At 43.8% G+C, this 11,614-nt stretch overlaps 1 long non-coding RNA gene across 1 annotated transcript; it reads right to left on the minus strand.

Moving 5' to 3' along the window:
• Positions 1-7,389: 7,389 nt before the first annotated feature.
• On the minus strand, positions 7,390-11,240 carry LOC109283578 (uncharacterized). The gene is made up of 3 exons (XR_002090803.2): positions 11,166-11,240; positions 10,945-11,040; positions 7,390-8,305 (listed from the first exon to the last, which is right to left on the minus strand). It is a non-coding gene; the product is annotated as an uncharacterized LOC109283578 (long non-coding RNA).
• Positions 11,241-11,614: the final 374 nt, after the last annotated feature.

Here is an 11,614-nt window from a genome sequence, read left to right on the forward strand (position 1 = left end):
GGCTATAATTTCCTTGAATATTCTATAACAGAATTAATTGATACGAGAAGTTCGGTGAATGTAATTAAATTCCACCACATGTATGAGTGTGTTTGTATTTGTCTAATCAGCTGGTCCATTTCCTTGAGGGAATAATTTCTATGGTTGTCAGCAATACTGTGAGATGGCTCTAGATCTGAGCTTCTCAGTAATACCTTCAGAAGCACAAGAAAGCTTTATAGAGGTATCCCTTGTCTCCTTGGAGGGACCATAAGACAATATAGTGTGTACTGTGGATGTGACTTCAGTAGGGGCCTCTAATCACTGGTATTTGGAGAGAGAAAGGTCAGAACAATAATCAGTGGGCAGTTGGGGCAAAACTATCTGCTAGGTAGTAAGCAGCTAGGAAGAAGCCCAGGTAAGAGATATAGAACTGCCTAGAATAAGGATGGGCAAAATACAGCTTGTTGTCCAAATCCATCCCACTGAGGCATTTTGTCTTGTTCATAGTGGGTCCCTTGGCCCCAACTGGCCAAGATGCAGGGGGTAACCTGGGCCATGATACGTGTAGCTGGTCCTGCTGCCCCCAGGCACGCAATGGGGTTGGGGGAGCATGGTGGCTGGACTCACTACCCGGCAGCCCCAGCAGTGGTGGGATGGGTGGGCAAGACCGGGGTCGTAGGGTGGTGACAGTGGGGGGCCGGAGCAGAGCCATGATCCACTGGCTGCATGGCCCTGTGATAGGCATTGGTTCTGTGGGCAGTGCATATGGGGAGCAGATCATGGCTCTGCCCTAGGCCCAGCTCTGCACTGTCACTGCCTCAAGATCCCAGGCCTGGACCTGGACTCAGCTCTCTGCTTGCTTGCAGACCCATCCTGTCTGCTTGGCCATGTGCTGTGCCCAGAGAGGTCCTGGCCAATCTCCATGGAGATCCCAGGATCTCTGGGCGGTGACAGCATGGGGCTACGGCTCAGAGCACAGCTGTGATCTGCTCCCCACAAGCTCCTGCCAGCAGAACCAGTGCCCATTGCAGGGCTGTGCAGGCTGATCACGGCTCTGCGCTGGGCCCAGGCACCATGCTGTCACCTCCCAGTGATCCCAGGGTTTCCGTGGAGACTAGCTGGGACCCGTGTGGGCAGGATGTGTGGCTAAGTACATGGGATAGGGCCACGGGTGGGTAGGAAGCTGTGGAGGGGGTGGGGCCATGGCTGGGTAAGGAGCTGCATCTGGGGCTGAGTCTGGGATCTTGGGGTGTTGATAGCGTGGGGCCAGGCTCAGGGCAGAGGTGTGATCCACTCCATACACACCCCTACCCCATGATCCCAGCCCTGGACCCCTCATGCCCATCCTGCTCCCAGATGCCACCCCCTGTCTGCCCACGGCCCCATCCCCACCTGCCTGCGAGTCGCATAAGAAGTTTTTGTTGAGCTGTTGCGCAGTGGGGTGAGGGAGGATGTGCTCACCTAGTCTGCAACATCTGACCAAAACTCCCTATGAGACCTGAGGGCCGAAGTAATTGCACACCCCTGGCCTAAAAGAACTTGGGAACTAACTGACTGGCAAAAAGAACAGAGCCCCGGGCACGTGAGAGTCCAGAAGAACTGGAGCTCAGTAGAGTCAAATGCAGCTGAGCAGAGCAGGCTGCTCATTGAGTAGACAGCCACACTTGGAGCAGGTCAGGAGCACCTGACTGGAAGGAATGGAGCCCTAGGAGATATAGGGTCAGCTCCTAAACCAGAACAGGCAGTCTGGCCCTGGAGAAAGAGCTCCTGAAAACACAAGCTGCCAGAAGAAAAGCTGCAGCCTTAGAGGCTACCCTGGCATCTGAGAGGGAGTCCTCTAGGTGGTAGGGTTGTGGTGGAGCAGAGACCTGAGATGGGGTAAGCCTTTAAGTTAAGAACCAGTTGATTTGGGGTTTAAGTTTGGTTTCTAACTGGATATTTGGGTGTGGCAGTGGAGGCTGTGGGAGTGGTGTCTAGGAGTCCTTCTGTGGTAGAAGAGGCTGAGGCCCAAAGAGAGCCCTTTAAGGGTCTAGGACCCAGTGGGTTGTGTGGGGCTAAAGCCAAGGAGTTTGAGGCTGGAGATAGCAGCCCTGCAAGAGTCTGGGACTCAGTGGGCTGCAACCCAGTCTAGGGCCAGGGGCCCAGAGCTCAAGAGAGACAGGGCCAATGAGACCCCATGAAAGGAGTTGAAGTTACACCTGTGTGACATCAGCATGGCTATGGAGGCCACAATTAAGGCATGATCACCTTAAGGTAATTGCAACCTTTAGGACCATGAATAGGGCCAGTAGGACCCAGGACCAGAGCCTGTATCCAGTGGGGTTGGAGCCAAAGAGACTGCAGTTGGGAATGGAGAAGCCCTGAAAGACTGGATTGAGAAGGAGGATACTAAAAGGAGCTACTCTGGCCTCTAGAGGCAGCATCCGAAAGGTAATCATGTTTAACATGGAGGTATGGCAGGTGAAAGGCAGGACATACTGGGCTGGACAGTGAGACAGGATCAGTGAAGCCACTAAAGGGCACCATGGCCAGCCTCAGAGGTCAGGTCCTATCACTGTGACTGGATTTGGACATGGCTACTCACATGATCATCAGATTTGTGTTTTGCCAAACCACTCTAGTTTGAAAAAAGTCCATTTGACACAGATTCCAGCATTTCACCTGTTTAGAGAACCAGACCTTACTGAAGCCATTAATGCAATTGGAGCCATTAAAACAAGGCTTCAAGCTCTGTTCATGTGAATGGCAGGAGCTAGCTGAGAGACGGTCCACGTTTCAGATATTATGAATGCCAGAGTGGGCACTCTTTCAGCACCTGGCTCACAGCTGCAAAGCTTACTCCTGGATGCACCAGAAGGACAAGGGCTTTCATCATCTTCCAAATGAAGTGTAAACACACTTTATTGACCAAATTTTCCCATAACAACCTTGCCTCGTACAAAAGAATATTTCAGTGCAGTCCATTGAATAGGAATTAGTCTAGGGCCTGTCATGTATTCCTGGATGTGATTGTATGATCTTATGCAAGTCACTTTACCTCTCTGGGCTTGTTTTCATTTTGTCCAGTTGTCATATAAGTTCCTTCGGTAGGATGAGTCAGTGTGTATGTACAGCATCTGACACAGTAATTAAAATAGTCATTTAAAATGCCTTTATTCTTAAGAAAAAGAAATCTTAGGTTTCCCCCCTAGGCTTCTATTACAGTTTACTCAACTGTTACTGTAACAGTTTGCTCAACTGTTACAGTTTGCTACACTATTACTATAGTGGTAGGCATGATATAAATACATAGCTGGCTAGATAATGAATGTAGTATTTTACCAGTGAGGGTATCTGCGGAGTACATCTGTGTAAAGTACAGTTTTGGAATATGTAATATCAGCATCCGCATGGAGTAATGAAACTGCAATATTGATACTGTTTTATGTGTGCTTATTCTTCCCCAGAGAATACGATTGGTTTTTGTGCTAGGTCTTCGTCAATCTGCCTTTCACATTTCACTCTTATTCTTTTGTCAAATTTTATTTCCTAGATATATTGTGGCTTTGGTGTCTGTTTCCCTTCTCTAAATAAGGCAAAATGTAGGTGGCAGATGTTTAGTTAAAGGTGCCATGGGATTTGCTGCTGCATGATACCAACAATCGTGCCTCCTGCCCTGTTACACATGCATGGCAGATGTACCTGATGTACACTTATCAAAACAACTGCTATACTCCCTAATCAGCCAAGGACAAAGGACGTGTGGGGGCCAGAGGCAATGCTTTAAGGATTGAGAAGTCTTTAGAATGAAGAATGGCATTCTTGTAAGAATTCTTCAAATAATTAGGAATGAAATCAAGAATGGAATCCAGTTAAGAATAGAACTCCAGTCTCTCTCATCCCACCTCTACTATCACTTAAGCAGACAAGAGTGATCTCCCTCTAACCCTTTGTGTATATACCACAAACAGAAAAACAAGGTGTGAGGTGTACGTAGGTAAAATGAGGGCAGCATGAATGGAATTATGATATAAAAACTATAAGACAGCTGATCAGTGGCATACATTCAGAAAGGTGCCATGGAATGCAAGATGTGCTTGCACAATATATTTTATTAAAAAATTTAAAAGATTTAGATCAGTGGTCAGCAACCTAAGGTCTAAGGGCTAGATTCACCCTGTGGACTTGGGCTTTAGTGGCATATAATGGCACTACAGAAAGGATGTGGATAAGCTGGAGAGAGTCCAGCAGAGGGCAATGAAAGTGGTTAGGGGGCTTGGGCACATGACTTCTGAGGAGTGGCTGAGGGAACTGGGCTTATTTAATCTGCAGAAAAGAAAACTGGGGGAGGATTTGACAGCAGCCTTCAACTGCCTGCTGAGGGGTTCTAACCTGGATGGAGCTGGACTGTTCTCAGTGGTGGAAGATGAGAGAACAAGGAGCAAAAGTCTTAAGTTGCAGCAAGGGAAGTTTAGGTTGGATATTAGGAAAAGCTCTCTTACTTGGAGGGTGGTGAAACACTGGAATGAGTTACCTAGAGAGGCTGTGGAATGATCTATTGGGGATAGTCCTGCTTTGAGCAGGGGGTTGGACTAGATGACCTCCTGAGGTCTCTTCTGACCCTAATTTTCTGTGATTTGGCAGCAGGGAGCACCTGCTGTAGGTGCTTTCCCCATGCTGCCACAGGAATGAGCAGCAGCTGCGGTTGTTTTTTCTATGTGGCCAGGGAGACAAACTGGTGGTGGTAGGGTCCTAAAGCCCACCCATGTTTGAACTAGCGTGGGTCAGTCTGGCCCACAGCTGGCAAAGGTTGCCTACTCTGGCTTTAGATGTTTACAGATAAAGCCACTTGGGAATTTTTTGACAACTGGTTGGTCTCCCCCAACCCAACACACACACAAGAAAATACCAGCTTCTTAAAACGATGGGGTTTTTTTGCAGAAACTTGCATACTAGTTTCAATGGATAAAGTCTTTCTGCTTAAACTGTGTGTATGAGAGAGAGAGAGAGGGATTTGCTCACCAAAGAAGAGCAAATAACCCCATGATTAAGGCACTCAACTTTGCTGTGGGAGACTGAGGATCAAATCCATACTGTAAATGAATATTTTTTTTTTATACCAAGTGTGGTATCTCTAACAGCAGAAGCTGATAGCCTCTTCCTCTACTACAATATCCAGAAGTCAGGGAGTGGAAAACAGTCAGGTCTCTTGACTGAGTCAAAGCAGACTTGAAACTGGATCTACACATCCTTTTTAGGTCACGTTAAGGACCTGTTCCTATTTCTTTGGAAAATCTTGGATTCAACTTGATATGGAAAGGGAAACATTTGGAAATCTTGAAAATTTTTGTGGTCTAGAATATTGTTTTGCACTCAACCCTTGTTGTTGAGCGCTCAGGAGTTGGAAGATATAGCCCAGAAATATATCTGAAGATCTCTTCAAGAACCAATTCAAAGAACATGCTACAGCTAGAGGCTGAGATTTAAAAAAACCCAAAGAATTGCACCCCTCCCCACTCCAACCGCCTCCCCCCCCAACCCCAAACAACCCACTGACAGATGCAAAGGCAAAGAGCAGGAAGATCTAGATATGAAAAATCAAATATACAAAGAGCAATTAGAAAAGCATGTCTTGGAAAAAGAACACATCTGCCAAGTGAATGGAAGTGAACCCATTTAAAATGAATAGCAGAACTGAATAAGATGAATTATGGGAACACTGTATACAGGAATTGCGTATTTTTGCTCATTAGGGAGAAATGTTTACAGAAAGGTATGAGGAGTTTTGTTCAAGTAAGTTGATTGCCAAGTAAATTTTTTTCCAAGCTAGTTGATGGGATATGAAGAGAAAACTATAGCAATGCTATCAAGAAACCAAGAGGAATAAAATACATTTGATTAATAGATTTTTAAGATCCAAATATTATCATCACCTGTAAAACAGGCATTACAACTTGCTTCAGAAATTCCTGAATTATTTAAAATATTGTGTCTTCTAGTCTAGTCTTCCAATGATGGTCTACTGGGCCTTATGACACTTCTGACAGATACCCTGCTTGAATTGGACATGTAATTTAGGGAATGTCTTTGCCATCAAAGGAACATGTTAGGGAACACAGCAGTCAATCATACTACATCCTTTCTACATGCTAAATCCAGAAATGGATGTAATGCAACAGCTTTGGGTATGCACCAGTAGTTTCACTTGCATGTGTTTCAGGGTGTAAGCACATGGAGTGAATGTCATGCTTCACTGTGGTGCCATTAGCATAGTCCTTTGATGATGCAGATGTGCTTATTTTACCTGTGAGATGTATAGATATTTAGGATATAATGTTTCTTTCCCCATTTTTGGTCTGTTCAGATGACAAGATCTTTGAAGTTCAAATAGGTTCCATCTGGGCATGTCTACATGTGATACTACTACGCAGTGGTTACTGCACATTTTTTTATACTTGTATAGTCAAGTACTAAATAAATGTGCTGTAACCAGAGTTACTGTGCAGTAGTGCCAGCAAACACTTTTTTTGTGATGGTACTGCACAGTAGTCTAATAAAACTGCACAGTAGCGTATTAGCACTGTTTGTGCTGTGATGCACTACTGCGCAGTATTATTTGGCTACTGTACAGTTAGCATCTTGTGTAGATGCACCAACTATGTGTAAATACATTACCCAGCACTTAGAGCCTTTGAGTGCATCCAGATGGGCTCACATGCATTTCCGTAGGGACAAATAGCAGCAGAACATAGTTGTGCCACTGCTACTTGTCCCTGGGGAATGCCTGTGCCAATGCCCTCTGGCATACAGCAAGTTGCCCCAGATGGGATAGGGAAGGCTGAGCAGTCCTACTTTAGGTCCTGGGGGGCACCTCAGTGCTCTAGCAGCAGTGATCCGGCAGCCAGGAGCCCAGCCGGCAGCCAGAGTGCAGCTCTAGCTGGCCAGGCTCTGATTTTGGGCGGTGCACACTGCTGCCATATGTGCCACGTTGCTTTTTTCTAGTGTGGGTTTTTTTGACACTGGGAGATCCTGGTGCCAAACTCCTCCCCCCTGCATTGCTATCCGTGTTGCAAATTAGCATTGTGAGAATACCTGCACGTGTGGTGCGTACGGTCTGTGACACCACATACTGCGCATGCATGGTTGTCTGGATGTGCTTTATGTGTATAACTGGAATACAAATAATAAAAGTTGGAGAGAGAAAGTATGAGAGACCAAAAATTTAAAAAAAAAGAAGAGAAAAACTGAACAAGGATGTTGTAGAGAAGGTACTTGGCTGTATTCAGGGGAACTGGATTAAAACAGAATAAATCTGATCAAAAAGAATGAAAAGATTTCCTGAAAGATTTGGAGAAATAAATGTACTAAGTGTACATTAGAAATAAATGTAACGGTAATAAGTTATTTGGAGAGAAATCAAATAGAAAATAGAGAGTTTTAATGTTTAACCTAAATCATCTCTCTTTTTAATTTAAATCCATTACTATTTGCCTATCTTCAGTGATATGAAAAACAGTATATAACCATCTCCTAGTAGTACTCACCTGTCAATGTGTCTCCCTTACTCTCTTCTTCTGTGGACAAACATACCCAGTTTTTAAAATTTTTTCCTAACAGGCAGTTTTCCAGATAATCTTTGCTGCTGTCTGTCCCATTGATCCATGCATTTGTTGAAGTGTGGTATCCAAAACTGGACACACAGTTTATGTGAGGTTTTTACCAGTGTTGTATAGAGTGGAAGTATTTTTTGTAAGTAAAGTTTGATTATAACTCAAATAAAAATGTTCAGGGGGCTAAGCAAAATTAGACAGCATTTTTTATATTCAAAATAACTTTCAAACTCTGCCAGAAATTATTATTTAAATACCATCTTGTGTATTTGGCAGGAATATGGAAATTAATACTACATTAGAATTATTTTGAAAGCATATTCAGAGTATTAGCATAACACATTTTTTGCATTTTGCTATCAATCTGTTTGTCTTTATAAAACAGTAATTATTATGCCAGATTAATACAATGTCATTGTTTTTGTGAGTGACATATGGGACAAGTTAGATAATCTTACTCAAAGGCAGATTTATCTATTTTTACTATATAGACTAGAAGTTTTGGGGTTTTTCTTCAAACTGGTTTCACTCTTTTTACCATCCACCTATAGCTGGTTTCACCTCTATAGCATCCCAATTTTCTCAAAGAAACAGCATAAGGTTGCTAGAATAGCGTTTTCACAGCTTCTAGGCAATGGCCTTTAGTATGAGATCGGATTTCATTTGAAGACACCAGGTGGGTGATTCCTCAGGTGTAACAGAAATGCCTGTTAACAAGTTAATTAGTGAGAGTCCTGTAAGGAATGAAAAAACAAGAGCAGGGTTAGGGATATTTATATTGGCCTCATATGAACAGAGACGTGGAGGAATTTGTCAAAGCAGGTCACATATTGGAAGAAAAATCAAACAATATAGCTAAAATGGGTGGTATGGGAAAATTGCCTATCACTTCCAGAGTAGGCATAGAATGATTGATTTATGGTGATTTGAAAAAACAAAAACTCCACCTCTTAGATTATTATTTACACTTCATTGGGATAAGCTTACTAGAACATAGAAGTGATGGTATCTGTCAAGTCTAATTTTTAGACATGATACGCTTAACTCGTGCCTGTTTTCAGGGAATACCATGTTAAAAGGTTTGTAGCAAAATTGTGTTTAGACATGTAATTATTAGTTTCTGGATTATTCCCTAATCTAAAGGGTTGGTAAAAAAAAAGTGTTAAGTAGCTGCTGTGAAATCAGACTCTGCTCCACACACCTAGCACTTTTTCAATTGCAGGACAGCACCAGTAAAACAGTTTGTCACCTGAAGATATATTTCTGCGGAACAGTAAAATGGAAACTAGTATTGAAGCTGATTTCAGAAGACTCAGAAACAGAACTAGGCAAATAAAACTAAAGAAGCATACAAACAAAACCTAGTGGGCACATCTACACATGCAATTAGTATGACTGAATATACTAATCAGTAAACTAATCCTGATGCCACCATCCACACATGCGTTTAAGTGAAGTAATTTACTGCGGTGTAGGATAGTACCTGTGTCTGACAGGACTATCCTAAAATGGAGTAAATTAATCTACTGCACACTAAGTGTGGTGCACGTGTAAATGGTGATAGTTTACTGCACATTAAATTAGTCTTACGTGCAGTAAAGCGCACTTGTCGACACGCCCAGTGTGATTGTGTTCTAGGGCTGAACATGACACAATGAGGCTTGTGAACTGTGGCCAGATCATCCCTGAACATGCCTTCTTCATACACAGTATTCTCACGTATATGTTGGTTTTCATATTCTTCTTGGCCCGTAAGGCCTCAGAGCCTGCATCCATGCTAAAACTCATGTAGCATTTTGATTTTGCAAAGTTTCATTCCCATCTCTCTCTCCTTCAAAGGGATTGATCCCCTGCCACCCATCTCATGGGGTACCCTGTTACTCTGGGCCACTCATCCTAACAGGAGGAGGTGAGAGTGTTATCTGTTTTGTTAGGCACTGTACTTCCTTCTGTCTCTTTGGAGGAATCTGGAGGCTTCCTGGACTTCCTCTAGTGCATGGCATAAGATCCCAGTGTTTCCTCAGAAGAAATAATCACGATATCCATGCATCTGCTGACAGACACCCTATACCAAGCAGCCTCTTAGAAGGTGGTCCTTCTGATTAATGGGGCTATTCTACAGCTCACTTACATAATTTGGAACTCTCCCATGCCAGTTTTGTTATTGCATGAACAAGCATTCATGGGATTTAAAGTGAGCCAAACCTGAGTTGGGGTTTTCACATGTAAATGTTTGCTGGTTGTCAAAAGGAGGTGTGTGTAGCCAGGGCCATGGTAGGCCCATGGAAGACTCATGGGTTTGTGGGGAGCCAAATTTGGGTTGGGGGTTGCCCAATGCAAGCATGCACTGGGCAGTGGGCTAAAAATAGTCAGGGGGTAATAACAGCTCTAATAGCTGGCAGAGGGCAGAACTCCAGAACTCAGTCCCACTGGGACATCTGGCAGGGAGTGAAGAAAGCCCCTGCCATGTGCGCCCCCTCCCCCAGCCGTTCTGGCTGGGTTGGGAGCAGGGGCCCCTGCTTTCCCCCATCACCCCCGTTTCCCCCCTGCTTGTAATAGCTGGCAGGGGATGGAGCTACGGAAAGCAGCCCAGCTGGGTCAGTGAGTAGGGGAGTGGAGAAAGCCCCTGCTGCCTGCTCTCCCCCCCTCCCCCCAGTGATTCTGGCTGAGTTTGGGGGGGGTGAGAGCGGGGCCCCCACTTTTCCCCCAATCCTCCCCACCATTGGCATCTGTGGGGGAAGGAGAGGATGGGCTTGGACAGAAATTTTCTGCTGGCTCTCCCCCTCACTGTGCCTGACAACAGGGGGTGGGGCATGTGCCCAAGAGCCAATTAGGCATGGCTTGCCAATCAGCTAGGCTCAGCTACCTTCGGTAGTGTCCGGCATGCTGGGAGGCATGCAGCAGTGCCCCCAGCCTGCTGCCATCAGCCCAGGCATCCCTGTGCCCCCCCCATTGATGACAGAATGAGCGTTCTGTTCCTTCCTGGTCTATTCTTTGCAGCCTAAAGAAAACAGCAAAGTTTTGATCGATTCTACCTAAGGCTTTTTTATTGTCTGTACTTAGCCATAAGGACCACCAAATGAACTGTTATTGCTTACAAGAAAGTTCTTATACCAGTTTACTTCAAGGCTGCCTGCCTCTTTTATGTCAAGTGATTGTAAAATCACTGCAGAGTTTTACCTATGCACATGTTGTAGGTGTTACGAATTTGCAGTTGTCAGCAATGAAGAACTTTTTATCACTTTATTATTTCTCTATATACCAACTTTAATACCTTTAGAGAAAAGCCATTAAACTAGTAATAGTTGACTGTGGGAAAACTCAACTTTGTAATACCAATATTTATATTTCATGCCCCAAAGTTCCTACTTACCTTGAGACTGGAAAATATTTGAGATCAATGATTACAGTGGAGACATCATTTCACTATGCTATTCCTGGAAGCAGCATTTTAAGAAGGCAAAACTAGCTGGGAATATAGAATATAACAGAACTAGTGAATGAATCATCCACTCTCATAGGCAGTACTTTAAAGGCAGCAAACAACATAGTGGAATCTACCAATTTAGAAGGTAGCTTAGTAGGTGTAATTACCATTCACATGTTCAGAAGCTCTTGAAATTCACTGACTGTTTGCCTTGGCTTTAAGTGGGAACAAATTGCTGTTGTGAAAACAAAAGAAACAAAGAAGGTAAAAAAGTAAAAGTTGTCATGTAGTCAAGCACATGGGAAATACAGGAGAATTAAATAATATTGTTCATTTTGGCTTTGAACTTTTACTGGAACTGCTGAATGCTACTTCTCTATAAATATTAAATAGTAATAATGACTCCTCTGTGTTAGTTAGTATTCAAGTCCCTCCCTGGTTTTTCCCCAGTGTTTGAAAAGAAAACTTTTTAGTTTACAAATTATTGAGTAGATATTTTTGCTTGTGGGTTTTTATGATTTTTTTAAATTAGAAATTTAGTTTCTGTTTTAGAAATGTTGGGCCTGCTGTGTTCTCAAATGGGAAAGGCATTACAATGAACTTGTGGTTTTGTAAG

Source organism: Alligator mississippiensis, chromosome 5 (assembly GCF_030867095.1).
Source record: "Alligator mississippiensis isolate rAllMis1 chromosome 5, rAllMis1, whole genome shotgun sequence".
Taxonomy (NCBI): Eukaryota; Metazoa; Chordata; order Crocodylia; family Alligatoridae; genus Alligator; species Alligator mississippiensis.